The 16010-nt window shown below is 42.2% G+C and overlaps 1 protein-coding gene across 1 annotated transcript in view; it reads left to right on the forward strand.

Moving 5' to 3' along the window:
- The first annotated feature begins 5559 nt into the window (after window positions 1-5559).
- The window catches only part of N4BP2L2 (NEDD4 binding protein 2 like 2), a 479674-nt gene continuing 469223 nt past the window's right edge, over window positions 5560-16010 (forward strand). The window contains exon 1 of the mRNA XM_050937135.1: window positions 5560-5565. The gene's annotated coding sequence lies outside the window, so the exon portion shown is untranslated. The remainder of the gene's footprint in view (window positions 5566-16010) is intronic.

Raw genomic sequence — 16010 nt, forward strand, 5'->3', positions numbered from 1 at the left:
CTCCTTTCAATCACTAGACCTGACCACCCCACAACCCAGTCTGCTACAGTTTGAGCAGCCTGATATAAGGGCTAGCGGCCCACCTCAATGTCATGGATCCCACTCAGGCCAATTTTTCTCTTGCAGAGCTGGTGAGAGCTATCTTGAACTTGCAGGTGCCCATCCTGCAGGTGCAGAATGCAGCCCTACAAGCCTAGGCAGCTTTGCCAGCAAACCTGGCTCTGGCCTCCCGGGAGCCAAGGCTCACACTTCCAGACAAGTTTAACGGTGATCATGGGCACTTCTGAGATTTCCTAAACCAGTGCTGGCTCCTCTTTTTGATACGCCCCTAACTGTTTCCCACAGACCAGCCCTGAGTAGGGCTCATCATTAGTTTGCTCACTGGGGAGGCATCATCATCCTTGGTCTCCCATCTTGTGGAACAAGGGCATTGATCAGCTGCCCAATACACCGCCACATTCTGTTGTGGATCTGCTGACAGAGAGTGGAATGAGGCTGCACAATGTTATCAGTTTCAGACTGGACTGAACAATGATATAAAAGATGCGCTTGTGCAAGTCAAACCACCATCTCATCTCAATGACCTGATTGGCCTATGTATCAGAATTGACGACTGCCTTACCAAGTGACACAATGAACAGGGCCTACTCTCTCAAGTACTCTGACCTCACAAGAGCACCCCCGATTCAGAACACATGCCCATCGACTGGCCCGTCCATGCCTATCTGAGGCAGAGAAGAGCAGTGTGGCATTGCACTCCATATGCTTTATGCAAATATGCTTATGAATGTGAATATGATTTAACTGGAACATGCTTTATGCAAAAGGTCTCTTGTAAGGTATCATTATAAAGCTTATAATCTATTGAGTGTGTTCATCCTATTTGTTTGCATGTATTATTTCTATGTCTGAAGTTAGGAGAATAAGATATAAACTTGTGTTACTGTTGTAAACATATTAAGTGGAAGCCATTAACGGTCCTTCAGAATCAGTGAACTATGAATGATTTATTTACCTGCAAGCCTTCCTGTTTACGTGTGGGCCAGCCCATGGTTAATGAAGAATAAGTTCTCACAGGGACATGTGACCATGTCACCTGAGGCTGAAATCCATCTTAAATCTGGTACTTTTCCATTTAGAAGGAGGGATAGGGACCCAGAGAGACAAAGGATTCCCACTTTGTGCCAAAGCTATAAAAAGGGCATGGAGCAGGACAAAGTGGCGGCATGTCATGAGAAAGCCCCTGCTTACCACCTAAGATGTCTGCTGAAACTAACAAGGTCTGTACCAGGGGAAAGGATTGGGCCCAGACTGGTAAGGAGTCTAGTCTGTGAAACAAGCTTATTGGAACATCTGAGGGTGAGATATTACCTGTAATCAGTTTCTTAATGTATTAGGCTTAGACTTGCATGTTTTTGCTTTATTTTGCTTGGTAACTTACATTGTTCTGGCTGTTATTATTTGGAACCACTTAAACCCGACTTTTTATACTTAAAATCACTTTTATTAGTAAACCCAGAGTAAATGAATAAAACAGCTGTGCATCTCTCTCTATCAGTGTTATAGAGGGCAAACAACGTATGAGTTTATGCTGTGTAAAGCTTGTACAGGCTAAAATGGATTTATTTGGGATTTGGATCACATTGGGAGCTGGGTTTCTGAGTGCTGGAGTCAGGTAACCTGCAGAGCTGTTTTCATTAAATCTGCAGCTTTGGGGGTGTGGCCTGGACCCTGGGTCTGTGATGTAGCAGGCTAGCTTGTCTGGCTCAACAAGGCAGGGTTCTGGAATTCCCAAGCTGGCAGGGGAAATTGGCTCAGAGGTAATTTCAGCACGTCAGGTGACAGTCTCAAGGGGATCTCTGTGACCGAGCCCGTCACACGCGGATGGTGAACTTCTGACCTGTGCCTGTATTTTGGAAGCAGCAGACACACTGTGTTGAGATGCCTTATAAAGGTCAGACCAGCTTTGGCGTTGAGAAACACCACGCCACAGCCTTGATAAAGAGGTTTGGGCTGGGCTGATCCCTTTCCGCCTCCAGAGATGCTTGATTTCCACCTGCCTCTGTCAGGAAAGAAGCAACCGCAAATCCATGCTTGATGCATCTGCAACTGCCATTGCAGCTCCTACTCCTGACAAGCCCAATGGTTCACCTGGAGGCCCTGGTTGATTCAGGGGCTTCAGGTAATTTTATGGACCAGGATGTGGCTAAGGCTCATGGGATCCCTGTTGTGTGGAAACCACTGATCTTGGCCTTGGGGCTGGTCACCCCACAGACTGCCCCCTTAGGGGTCATTACCCTCCAAGGGCACCAAGAGACCCTTCAGTTTGGGTTGATTTGGTCATCCTAGTCCTGGCTTGCTGCCCCTGACGCCTGTATCTGTTGGGGGTCCCTAAGGGACAGTATGCTTTTGCTCCAATACTGCCAATGAGTAAGCCTGCCTGAGTACATAGAGAGATCCACTGTTTTCTGCAGCTTGTGTCATTGTCTGGGGACTCCCTACTGTGAAGAAACAAGCCCACCGGAATTGGGTGCCCTCCCAACTGTCCTGTCTGCTGCCATTGAAATATGTTGCAAGCACCATGACTTTGCAGTCATATTTAACAAGGGAAATTCAGACATCCTGCCCCCACACTGTAATTACGACTGCCCAATTGACATTCAGCCAGGAGCCAAAATTCCCTTTGGCCACATGTACACCCGTTCTGAGCCAGAGCTCCAGGCCCTTTGTGTCTATCTACAGAGGGGGTTTATCTGGCCAGCCACCTCTCCAGCAAGGCCTCAATCTCCTTCATTAAAAAGAAGGATGGTTCCCTGAGGATCTGAATTGACAACTGGGTCCTCAACAAGGTGACTACTCCCCCTCATTCACGTACTTCTAGATTGATTATGCTTTGCCTGTATTTTTATGAAGTTAGACCTCCATGGGACCTATAGCATGGTGCGGGCACAAGAAGATGATGAGTGGGAAAAACTGCCTTCCACCCCGATATCAACACTTTAAATACCTGGTCATGCCATTAAGTCTGTGTAGTGCTTCTGTGACCTTCAAGCACTTTATGGGACATTTTGGATCAGTTCATTATTATCTCAATGACATCCTTGTTTTTCAAGTGACCAATCAGAGCACAACCTGCACATGTGGAGTATCTTAGAAAGGCTTTGCCAGTGCCGCCTGTATGGCTAGCCAGAGAAATACCAATTCAGCCAGGATACAGTAACATATTTCAGCTACATCATCTCCCCTGAAGAACTCGCCATGAATCCACAAAAATTGACAGCCATTGTTGACTGGAGGTCACCCAGGGACATCCTGGAGGTGAACCACTTTTTGGGCTGTGCCAATTTCTATAGATGTCTCATCAATTGTTTCTAAGAGCTGGTTGCCCCACTCACACCCCTCCTGCAGGCCTGACCACCCACAGTCTAGTCAGTTACACTCATGTAAATACTTGACCACAGGAATTCAACTGATTCCACTCACAAGTTTCACACAGACCAGTGAACAGCCCCCAGGTGCTACAGCTTTGTTACTGCCAACCTGGGCCAGAATTCTAAAACTCTGGATCTCTGAAGGTTCAAAAGGATTTTTTCCAACACTCGGTCAATAGAACTTGGGTAATAAATATGAATCATAGGACTGGAAGGGACATCAAGAGGTCATCTAGTCCAGTCCCCTGCAGTCATGGCAGGACTGATTATCTAGACCACCCGACAGGTGTTTTGTCTAACCTGCTCATAAAAGTTTCCAATGATGGAGATTCCACAACATCCCTAGGGAATTTATTCCAGTGCTTAACCATTGTGGCAGTTAGGAAGTTTTTTCTAATGTCCTATCTAAACCTCCCTTGCTGCAATTTAAGCTCATTGCTTCTTGTCCTATCCTCAGAGAGTATGAACAACAATTTTTATCCCTTCTCCTTGTAACAACCTTTTATGTACTTGAAAACAGTTATGTCCCCCTCTCGTCTTCTCTTTTCCAGACTAAACAAACCCAATTTTTCAGTCTTCCCTCATAGGTCATATTCTCTAGACCTTTAATCGTTTTTGTCACTCTTCTCTGGTCTTTCTCCAATTTGTCCACATATTTCCTGAAATGTGGCACCCAGAACTGGACACAATACTCCAGTTGAGGGCTAATCAAGGCAAAGTAGAGTGGAAGAAGTACTTCTCGTGCCTTGCTTACTACTCTGCTACTAATACATACCAGAATGATGTTTGCTTTTCTAGCGAACAGCATTACACTTTTGACTCATTTAGTTTGTGGTCCACTATGACCCCCAGATCCCTTTCTGCAGTACTCCTTCCAAGACAGTCATTTCCCATTTTGTACGTGTGCAACTGGTTGTTCCTTCCTAACTGGAGTACTTTGCATTTGTCCTTATTGAATTCATCCTGTTTACTTCAGATCATTTCTCCAGTTTGTCCAGATCATCTTGAATTATAATCCTATCCTCCAAAGGACTTGCAACCACTCCCAGCTTAGTATCATCCACAAACTTTATAAGTGCACTCTCTATGCCATTATCTAAATCATTGATGAAGATATTGAACAAAACCAGACTCAGAACTGATCCCTGCAGGACTCTACTCATTATGCCCTTCCTGCATGACTGTGAACCACTGATAACTAGCCTCTGGGAATGGTATTCCAACCAGTTATCCACCCATCTTATAGTAGCTCCATCTAGGTTGCATTTCCCTAGTTTGTTTATGAGAAGGTCATGCAAGACAGTATCAAAAGCTTTACTAAAGTCAAGATATACCACGTCTACCGCTTCCCCCCATCCACAAAGCTTTTTTGATGGGGTAACATGCCATCAGGTTGGTTTGATATGATTTGTTCTTGACAAATCCATGCTGTTACTTATCAACTTCTAGATGTTTGCAAACTGATTGCTTAATTATTTCCTCTATTATCTTTCTGTTTACAGATGTGAAGCTGATTGGTCTGTAATTCCCTGCGTTGTCCCTATTTCTCTTTTTATACATAGCTACTATATTTGCCCTTTTCCAGTCTTCTGGAATCTCTCCTGTGTTCCATGACTTTTCAAAAGAAATTGCTAATGGCTCAGATATCTCCTCAGTCAGCTCCTGGAGTATTCTAGGAACCATTTCATCAGGCCCTGGTGACCTGAAGACATCTAACTTGTCTTAGTAATTTTTAACTTGTTCTTTCCATATTTTAGCCTCTAATCCTGCCTCGTTTTCACTGGCATTCACTATGTTAGACATTCTATTACCACCAACCTTCTTGGTGAAAACCTAAGCAAAGAAGTCATTAAGCACCTCTGCCATTTCCACATTTTCTGTTATTGTTTTCCCTCCTCATCGAATAATGGGCCTACCCTGTCCTTGTCCTTCCTTTTGCTTCTAATGTATTTGTAGAATGTTTTCTTGTTATCCTTTATGTCTCTAGCTACTTCGATCTCATTTTGTGCTTTGGCCTTTCTAATTTTGCCCCTACATACTTGTAGTATTTATTTATATTCATCCTTTGTCATTTGAAGAAGTTTCCACTTTTTTGGGACTGTTTTTTGAATTTTAGATCACTGAAGATCTCCAAGTTAAGCCAGAGTGGTCTCTTGCCATACTTCCTATCTTTCCTCTTGAGCCCATAATGTCATCTGTTTGAAAAACTGGCAATTGTCTTCAACTGTTTTTCCCCTTAGACTTGCTTTCCGTGGAATCTTACCTACCACAACTCCCTGAGTTTGCTAAAGTCTGCCTTCTGGAAATCCATTGTCTTTATTTTGCAGTTCTCCCTTCTACCATTCCTTAGAATCATGAATTCTACCATTTCATGATCACTTTCACCCAAGTTGCCTTCCACTTTCAAAATCTCAACCAGTTCCTCCCTATTTGTGAAAATCAAATCTAGAACAACCTCTCAAGTAGCTTTCTCCACCTTCTGAAATAAAAAATGGTCTCCAATACGTTCCAAGAACTTGTTGGATAATCTGTGCCCTGCTCTGTTATTTTCCCCAACAAATGTCTGAGTAGTTGAAGTCCCTCATCACCACCAAGTCTTGTGCTTTGGATAATTTTGTTAGTTGTTTAAAAAGCCCCATCCACCTTGTCTTCCTGGTTAGGTGTTCTGTAGTAGACCCCTTCCATGACATCACCCTAGTTTTTAACCCCTTTTATCCTTACCCAGAGACTTTCAACAAGTCTGTCTCCTATTTCCATCTCAACCTTAGTCCAAGTGTATACATTTTTAATATATAAGGCAACACCTCCTCCCTTTTTCCCCTGCCTGTCCTTCCTGAGTAAGCTGTACCCTTCTATACCAATATTCCAGTCATGCGTATTATCCCACTCTGTGATGCCAACTATGTCATAGTTGTGTTTTTAACTAGCCTTTCAGGTTCTTCCTGCTTATTCCCCATACTTCTCACATTAGTATACAGGCTTCATACTTCACATACAATAGCTTAATGTTTCTTACAGTTAAGAATGATGCAGCTTTGTTGACTGATGCATCATCCCTATAGAAATCAATTGCGACATCTTGTACGTATATCGTGTCCTTCACTGTCTGCAGGGTCTGAAAACTGCAGAGCAAAACACAAAACATTATTAGTGCTTGGAAACAATTAAAATCTATTGTGTGGGGAGGTTTGCCTGGAGCTTGTTAGAGTAATCCCCTTGAAGAGACTTCTTGTTGTTGTTAGCTTTGTAACAAATTAAAATAGATCTGTTCTCTTCTGTCATTTAGCAGAACCTCAGAGATCAGTAACATGAGGACTGAAAACGTCTGGATATATGCTGAGACTGGCTGCTGTAGACAGTGTAGATGCAGCCACCTTTGGCTAAAGAAAACAAAATTTCAAGGCACCTCTTGGTGATAATTCAGCCTCCGTTTAGAATCACAACAAGAAAAAATGAGAATCACTGTCTTCCGAGCTGTGTTTGATGTAACGGTCACTACCATTAAAATGCATTTCAGTAATGAGGCTAAACTAGTACTTCAAGCATTCTGTTGTCTGGCAGCTTCCCAGCAATAGTGGTTCAACACAAAAAATCTGAAGACAGTGATGACAGAATTTTACTATGGGCAAGAGAGAGCTTCACTCACATTGAAGACTACCTTTTGGATTTTCTGTTAGTAAAGACAGTATAGACACTGGAACAATATGGAAAACACACAAAAAAGTGATATCAATAAGAGAAATAGGAGTTGAGCTGACAGTACAGATTCTTGAAAAACAACATTGAAGGACTAACCATTTTTCTGATCTCCTAACGCATAATTCCCCTTCTCAGTCTCAACAAGTACCATTCCTCTGCTGCCAGCCCATCAAGGGAAGAGGTTGTCTCATATGTGGGTCTCTGTGCTAGCTTTGGCCAAGATTTTCTTCTCTTCAAATGTTACAGCTTTGTGTGTATCATGACATGATATACCACAAGGGGTGTGCCTCAGGGCGGAGGGGGGGAGCTGCCACAGGGGGGGCCTCAGGGTGAGGGCGCGGAGCAGGGGAGGGCGGAAAGTGGAAGTTTTGCCTAGGACACGAAATATCCTTGCACCAGCCCTAATAGATATACACACAAACACACACAGGGTGCTCAGACAGGGCTTCTGAAACAGATGATAATGAGGGTCAATAGCATTTATTAGCATACAACTTAGCATAACTATCTTTCCTAATCATCTGCAGGTATAATGATCTGCTCCAATATGTCACCATTCCTACAAGCACAGTCCTACTCTCCAGAAAGCCATAGCCCTGATCCAAAGCTCATTAAATGGGAGCCTTTCCTACAACTTCAGTGAGCTATACTTCAAGTCATACATGAAGATCATAACAAAGGAGGGAATCTGAATCAATGTGAACTGATAATTTCTTATTTTATTTGCAACCAATTAGCATGTCTGAAGTCAACAATTTACAAGGAGGAAAAGAAGGACTTTAGGGCAGATTTGTACAGGAGGGAGGAAAACCAGAGTACAACAGGATGTGCACTTCTGGATATGACGAACAGTTGCAGCTATGAAGACAGAAGAGATTGAAAAAAAATATGGGTAAGATGTAAAACATTCTGTGTGATACTGTTTGTGAATGAAATTTTAAAGAGGGGATTTTTAATGTATCTTAACCCTTTATGCACAAATCCTCTGGGCCTTTTAAAGGCAAGTCCAATGAGTTCCTCATACAGGCATGATGTACTATTCAGCATGGGTGCATCTGGTATCCTTTTTGCATGAGATGGACCGGGCAGCTCCTGGGTGCTGTGGTATCAGAGCAGAGGCAAAACTACAGCTTTATATGAGACTCAGAGAAACTCCATTCATTTTTCTTCCTACTTGGCATTCAAATTAGAAAGGGAACTTTATTTGTATGGGAGAAGTCCTTTTGCATTGCAATTTGCAAATTTCTTTAGATAAAAGTCAGTCAGACAGCAAAGAGGACCTATGATTAATCAGTTTACTCATCTAAAAAGTTCACACTATTATGAATGAATCAGTTTTCAGAGAAATTGCCAGGAACAGGACTGGCATATCACACATCCTCCAGGACTGAATATCACACATCATTTAGCATCTCACGTGCAGTAGATCTCTTATATTTGATGAGTCACTTGCACCATCTACACAAACAGACTTTTTTTTGTGTGGTTCTTATCTCAATGTATTGTGTTCAGTTTATCTCATATAGGGTATGTCTACACTATGAAATTAGGGCAATTTAATAGAAGTAGAATTTTTAGAAATCAATTTGATACGGTTGATTGTGTGTATCCCCACTAAGCGCATTAAGTCGGCGGTGTGCATCCACAGTACTGAAGCTAGCATCAAGTTTCAGAATGTTGCACTGTGATAGTTATCCCACAGTTCCTGCTGTCTCTGCTGCCCATTGGAAGTCTGGGTTGAGCTCCCAATGCCTGATGGGGAAAAAACACTGTTGTGGGTGGTTCTGGGTACATGTAGTCAGGCCCCCTTCCCTCCCTCCCTCCGTGAAAGCAATGGCAAAAAAATCATTTCTTGCCTTTTTTCCTGAGTTATCTGTGCAGACAACATACTACAGCAAGCATGGAGCCTGCTCAGCTCACTGTCACCGTATGTCTCCTGGGTGCTGCTGGCAGACGCGGTACTGCAGTGCTACACAGCAGCATCCCCTTGCCTTGCCTTGCAGATGGCAGATGGTACAATACGACTGCTAGCCATCATCATCATCCTGTGGGTGCTCCTGGCCGACCTTGGTGAGGTTGGTTGGGGACGCCCGGACAAAAATGGGAATGACTCCAGGTCATTCTCTTCTTTAAGTTTCATCGAATAGAGATTCAGTCCTGCTTGGAATATCATGCCAGCTGGAGGCTTCTGCCTCAGGCTGCTCTCCCAGTGGGCAGCACTTGGCGGTTGCACCTACCCCTTGCTTCCATGGCTCATGAAGTCTGTACAGTAGTAAGGAGCAGTGCAACTATAGGCTGAGCAAATGCAGAATGGTGGTAGAATGTGCCTTGGATGTTTAAAAGCTCGCTGGCGCAGTTTACTGACTCAGACCTCAACGAAACCAATATTCCCATCGTTATTACTGCTTGTTGTGTGCTGCACAATATCTGTGAGAGTAAGGGGGAGATGTTCATGGTGGGGTGGGAGGCTGAAGCAAATCGCCTGGCTGCTGATTAGGCGCAGCCAGACACTAGGGCGGTTAGAAGAGCACAGCAGGGCTCACTGTGCATCAGAGAAGCTTTGAAAACCAGTTTCATGACTGGCCAGGCTATGGTGTGAAAGTTCTGTTTGTTTCTCCATGATGTAAACCCGCACCCTTGGTTCACCCTACTTCCCTGTAAGCCAACTGCCCTCCCCTCCCCCCTTTGATCTCCACTTGCAGAGGCAATAAAGTTATTGTTGTTCCAAATTCATGCATTCTTTATTAATTCATCACACAAATGGGGGGATAACTGCCAAGGTAGCCCAGGAGTGCTGGGGGAGAAGGGAAGCACAGGGGTGGAGTAGTTGTAGGGGCACCCCCTAGAATGGCATGCAGCTCATCATAGAAGTGGCACGTCTGGGGCTCTGACCTGGAGCGGCCGTTTGCCTCTCTGGTTCTTTGGTAGGCTTCACACGGCGCTGCTGCGGGTCACTGTTATAACCTCTGTCCTTCATGCCCTTGGAGATTTTTTCAAATATGCCGGCATTTAATCTTTTGGAATTGGAGTTCGGAGAGCACAGATTCTTCTCCCCATACAGCAATCAGATGCAGTAACTCCCATTTGGTCCATGCTGGAGCTCTTTTGCGATTCTGGGACTCCATGGTCACCTGTGCTGATCAGTTTGCCACATGGACCAAACAGGAAATTAAATTCAAAAGTTTGCAGGGCTTTTCCTGTCTACCTGGACAGTGCATATGAGTTCAGAGTGCTGTCCAGAAAGGTCACAATGGAGCATTCTGGGATAGCTCCCGGAGGCCAATACCATCTAATTGCATTCACTCTACCCCAAATTCGACCCAGCAGGGTCGATTTCAGCATTAATCCCCTAGTCGGGGAGGAGTATAGAAATCAATTTTAAGAGCTCTTTAAGTCAACAAAAATGGCTTCGTCTTGTGCAGGGTTAAATCGATCTAATGCTGCTAAATTTGACCTAAACTCATAGTGTAAACCAGGGCTGAGTCTCACATCCACAGCAGTGTGCAGTTACATTCACAGTGAAGTGTGGCAACACAGCCACTCTTTACTCCCAGAAAACTAAGACAAGCCATACCTTCCTAGTGACTTGTTCAAGCTAACTGAGGTCAGAGGAAAAGTTGATGGTAGATGAAGTCAGAGATTTTTCTCATGGTCAAAGCCTAGTTTTCAGTATAAAATGAGCCTGGGCGAGTTGAGTTGTTACACAATGTCATGTCCATTACACAAGAGCATTTTATTTGTTTGGGTTTTTTTAAAGAATAATTGCTATCACCTAACAAAAGTAAATTGCTTGCCTAATTGTTTTGTGAACAGGAGGGACTAATTGCTTAGACTAGCGTTAGACATTACACAGGCTTCCCAGCACACATATGCCAATGCAGCCCAGTTCTGATCTACATAAGGCACAGTTGTATTGCCCCTTTACCAATAAAGTTCCAGTTCTTAACACAGGTCCATGCAGACCCAGGGGAGGGTCCCCAAGCATATCATCTTGAAGTCTGGGACCTACACATGCTCTTAAAACTTATTCCTGCAAGGTGCGAAGAGTCCTTAATTCAAGGGGAGTTGGTGCTCCATCCCCAGCAGGATCAAACCCTTAATTCAGAGTATTCCAGACATTCTATCAGCACCATGCTATCAGGTTAAACAGAGCAATTTATGACTTTGGGTTGGAAAAATATCAGTAGGATCCTGTATCAGATTTGCTAAGGTTCATTAAAGAATAAGGGACATGGGTGTGTTTGCTACTATTGCAGTCCCCAGTGTCTGTGTCCTTTAGTATATTCTAGTCCAGGGATAGGCAACCTATGGCAAGTGTGCCGAAGGCAGCACACAAGCTGATTTTCAATGGCACTCACACTGCCCGGGTCCTGGCCACAGGTCCAGGGGGCTCTGCATTTTACTTCAATTTTAAATGAAGCTTCTTAAACATTTTAAAAACCTTATTTACTTTACATACAACAATAGTTTGGTTATATATTATAGACTTATAGAAAGAGACCTTCTAAAAATGTTAAAATGTATTACCTTAAATTAGAGAGAATAAATGAAGACTCGGTACAGCACTTCTGAAAGGTTGCTGACCCCTGGTCTAGTCCTTAGTGGAAAGCTCTAATTTACATCCAGCTGCTGCAATACCTGGGGGCCATTCCAGCAGATGGGAATAGCTAGAGCACAAAGGTGCATCAGCCATGCCCCTACTAGGACTGAAAGTGCCTCCTTTTGAGTTTGGACAGCACCCGGCACTTTGTGGGTGCTACTGAAAATAAATACATAAAATAAAAAATGAATGTTTACTACAGTCTCAGAATTAGTGTTCTTATTTTGTGTTTTATACACTTATTTTGTGTGTTTTATACAGCTTGATTACAGATACCTCCTTTAAATTCACTATGTGGTATTTTAATACATTTATGAGTGCTCTTGGAAAGAGGATAATTATATCAACAACTACTTGAAAACCTATGTACTGAGAACAACAACTCTGGATGAATAACCAAAAAACACAAACTAGAAATGCCAAATTTCTGTAAATATTCCCAGCTGTGACCACACTTCCACAAAATAATCAGAATGGGCAGATATGTCAGCTAATGTCCAAATCTGAAGATGAATTGAGAAGATTAAGACAAAGAGGCGGAACAAAAGCACTAATTCCCAAACCCAGTGCAGCCTAAAGGAAGCAGAAAAAAAGAGAGGAGTAATCCCATATAGAAAAGAAATAGGAAGCAGGATTTCAGTGTAGCCACACACCAAAAACAATTCATAACACTATCTCCTCACTCACCATGCAGAGAATTCTAGTGGAATGTTACCACATATTATAAACCATTTCTCTCTCTCTCTCTCTCTCTCTCACACACACACACACACACACACACACACACACACACGAAAAATTTCCCTTAATTGTACTTGTACTCCCTTAATTTCTGCTGGAGAGGTTATGAGCTACTGTGCACACAAGTTCTGGGACTTCTCATGGATTCAGATATGCAGGCCACACATACACAATCCCCTAAAAGTATCTTTATTATACAGTTTGATTACAAATTCAATACACTCTTTTCTTGGATATTCACCCTCACTCCCCTAAAAACACTGCAAAATATAAAGAATAGCACATAATGCATCATTGTGTTATGATTCACCCACCCCCCAAAAAACCAAAAACACTACAATGCAAATTGCAGCCCAGAACGAACAATATGAGGACCAAGATTGCCTTTAGAGGTATACTAAACATGTGAGAAAAAGAAACAATTTCCATCCAGGCACATACATATCACCATTGTATATTAATTGGTACGTGCCAACAACCTGTGCAGTGCCATACAAGTCAAGGAGTTCAGAATCCAGTAGACAAAAAGACAGAAATGACAAGACAGTGGGAAATGCAAAGGAGGTGCATTTGAAAAGCTGTCTTCAAACAACCACAGATCTTAATACACTCTAAATAATTTCACTTAGTTCCTGCAAAAGACGTGGTCATTGGTGCTTGGACATTGGTGCTTCAAGTAGAATTTTCCAATGCCAAGATCATCAGAACTTGCAAGTTGAGGCCAAGAATTTAACAAGATTTAAAAAATAATTGGGTATTTCTGTGAATATCAAGAATAGCCAGTGTTGTCATAATCAATGACGACAAATTTTGAAGGGGTATTAAACTTCATGCTTCAGGTCTTAAGGGATCAGGATGAGACCTATGCGACGGGCAGATTATCCCATCTTTGCCTAATGTGGTGTTTTACTTTCCTTTGAGGCAGCTAATCCTGGCCCCTCTCTGAAATGGGATACTCGACTCAATCAACTTTAGTTCTGATCTAGTATGGTAAATGCCTCTGTTCCTACAAGTACTTTATGCTGCTGTTAAGCTTTGTGAAGCCAAAGCTCTCCGCTGTGCCAGAGAAGAAAGTCTATATACATTATCACTAAAATATTTCCTCGATCAGATACAAAATTACCCAGCTCTTACTATTTAACCTGTCATACTATCAGGATCATAACCTGAATAATTATGGAAATTATTCAAATGTAACAGCAAGTGATACTGTAACAGCAAGTGATATAAAATACATTACTGTTAACATGTTACTTAGCAACTGACCAACATTAAAGCTTTCAACATATGAAAAAGGTAGAGGAAGAAAAAGAACATTAATCTTTTCTTCCAAATGTAAAATGTGTGATGCTGGGAATCAGAATATTTTTCTAACTGACAATCTCTCTCTTGGGTTTTATACAGCCACCCAGCACATAAAATCAATGCTAACAGCAAAGTCCTTAGTGGACTTCATGGAGTCTCTGGCTTGTCTTCCTTTCTTGGGGGCAAAAGCCCTGCTTGGGACATGGTAGGTTTTGGTGGGTTGGATGGATGATTTGTTTGTTTCAGTTCTCTCCTTAACGGTTTTCCTTTCAGTCTTTAGTATTATACATAAGCTAGCTTATTGTAAAGAAACGTGCATGTGTGCACACACACCTTACTATTTTCTAGATTTCCTGGATAAAATAGCCCAGGAAGTACTTTTTAACTGTCTTCTGTGCTTCCGTCATTCATTACCTGCTTTCTGAATCTTTTTATAGGGCAATGCCAAAGCCTAACTTTGAGTTTTTAAACCGGAGAGACTCCATGAATTAAAAGAAGTTGTCCTTTACAAAAAAAGCCCAAAACAAAAAAAACACTACTACAAGACACTAAGGCCCCAATCCTGGAATCTGATCCATACAGATAGACCTGTGCAGGGCCACGTTTACTTTGGTGAGGCTCCCCAGAAGCATAAAGGTCCACTCATGCAGCTCAGACTGCAGATTCATAGTTCAAAAAACACACATTGAACATCAGCTTGTGAATGAGTAAATGAAATCCAGATTACATTTAAGGTTTTTGAGCAGAGACTCTACTTCATCCTGTATTTGTAGAACACAAAGCACAATGGAGTCCTGAGCTGGTTGACCTCTAGGCACAATGGCAATATAAATGATAAATAAATAATCATTATAAGATGGACAGGCTATGTTGTTCAGAAGTTTGATGTACTGGTGTTTCAACTCTTAGAGTAAGGGTTCTGCCCAAGATCATACAAGAACATTAGTTGGGTGGTCTCAATCTAGTCTATAGCACAAATGCACAGTTTGGCACAAGCTAGCATAGCTGTTAGACAGGAGATGCCCTCTGCTGGAATAAGCAAGCTAGGTATTGCAAACTGAACAGAACTCTGGGAAAGAGGTTGCAAAATACAAGCCCATACAATGCATGGCTGTAGACACTGTGGTTACTGTTGCTTTGATGAGCACAAAAAATAACAACAAAAATAATTTCATATTTATGATCCTAAGTGGTAGGCGGGTAAAATCTTAATTCCAGTGACAGTTAGAAATACTGATATGTAAGTAATGCACAAAGATAACTATTCTTCAGTAACTCAACAGCAACGTTCTTAAACAGCTACTCATTTCCCATAGTGGATCTTAGTTAAGAAATTTACAAAAGCATCCAAATGTTTAGTGAATGTCATGCACTGGCAGATTTTATTAAACCCATTTAAGAATCCTACTCCTAAAGTGACTGCATAAACAAATGGGAAACAACCCCATTTCCTAAATTTCAGAAATACTGCAAGAAAAACTAAGGTGATGCCGTTTTAATAGGGGGAGTCTGGAAAGTATAAAAACATGCAATAATGTTAATGGTACAAGAATTTAAATTTCTAACAATACATAGAGATACTTTTTTTTAAAAAAATTTCTATTCTCTGATGTTAGTGGCAAACTTAAAACCACAGTTCCAGTAAATTAATCTACTCTACTCTGTAAAGTTGGGTAGTACGTATTTTACAAGGGTTGCAGCAGAGAACTCAATTTATTTTTAACAGTGCAACAGGCCATCCACTAACCTGTTGTTTAAGACCTTCTTAGAGGATGTCTGGGGACATATTTATGACCATCCAAAGCTGCACTCTGATTGCTGGGTTGGACCTTTTCCATAGCGTCCCAGACATATACGAGCTCACGATGCACAGGCAGGACCTCATTACTCAAAACTAACAAAATCTCTCTCTCTCTGACCACCTTATGTTCAATGGATGAGGGGGAAAAAAATAAAAGGAAAACTTCCTTTCATTTTTTGAAGAGAAAACCCTGCCCTTCCACCTGTCCATTTTACAGTGTTTTATTTTTTAATATAAAGCCACACAGATGTTGGTGCATTTACAGTGAAACCTATAAACCTACACTTGGACACCTGAATGCCTGAAGTTAAGCTCATACAAGTGCAGCTCTCATGGAGTTCCAAGGGAGCAGAGGGAGCTCAGCACTTCTGAAAAATCAGACCACTTTTGTGTAGGTGCCTATCATCATTCATTTTGGAGCCTAACCTTCACA

This window comes from Gopherus flavomarginatus, chromosome 1 (assembly GCF_025201925.1).
Source record: "Gopherus flavomarginatus isolate rGopFla2 chromosome 1, rGopFla2.mat.asm, whole genome shotgun sequence".
Classification (NCBI taxonomy): Eukaryota; Metazoa; Chordata; order Testudines; family Testudinidae; genus Gopherus; species Gopherus flavomarginatus.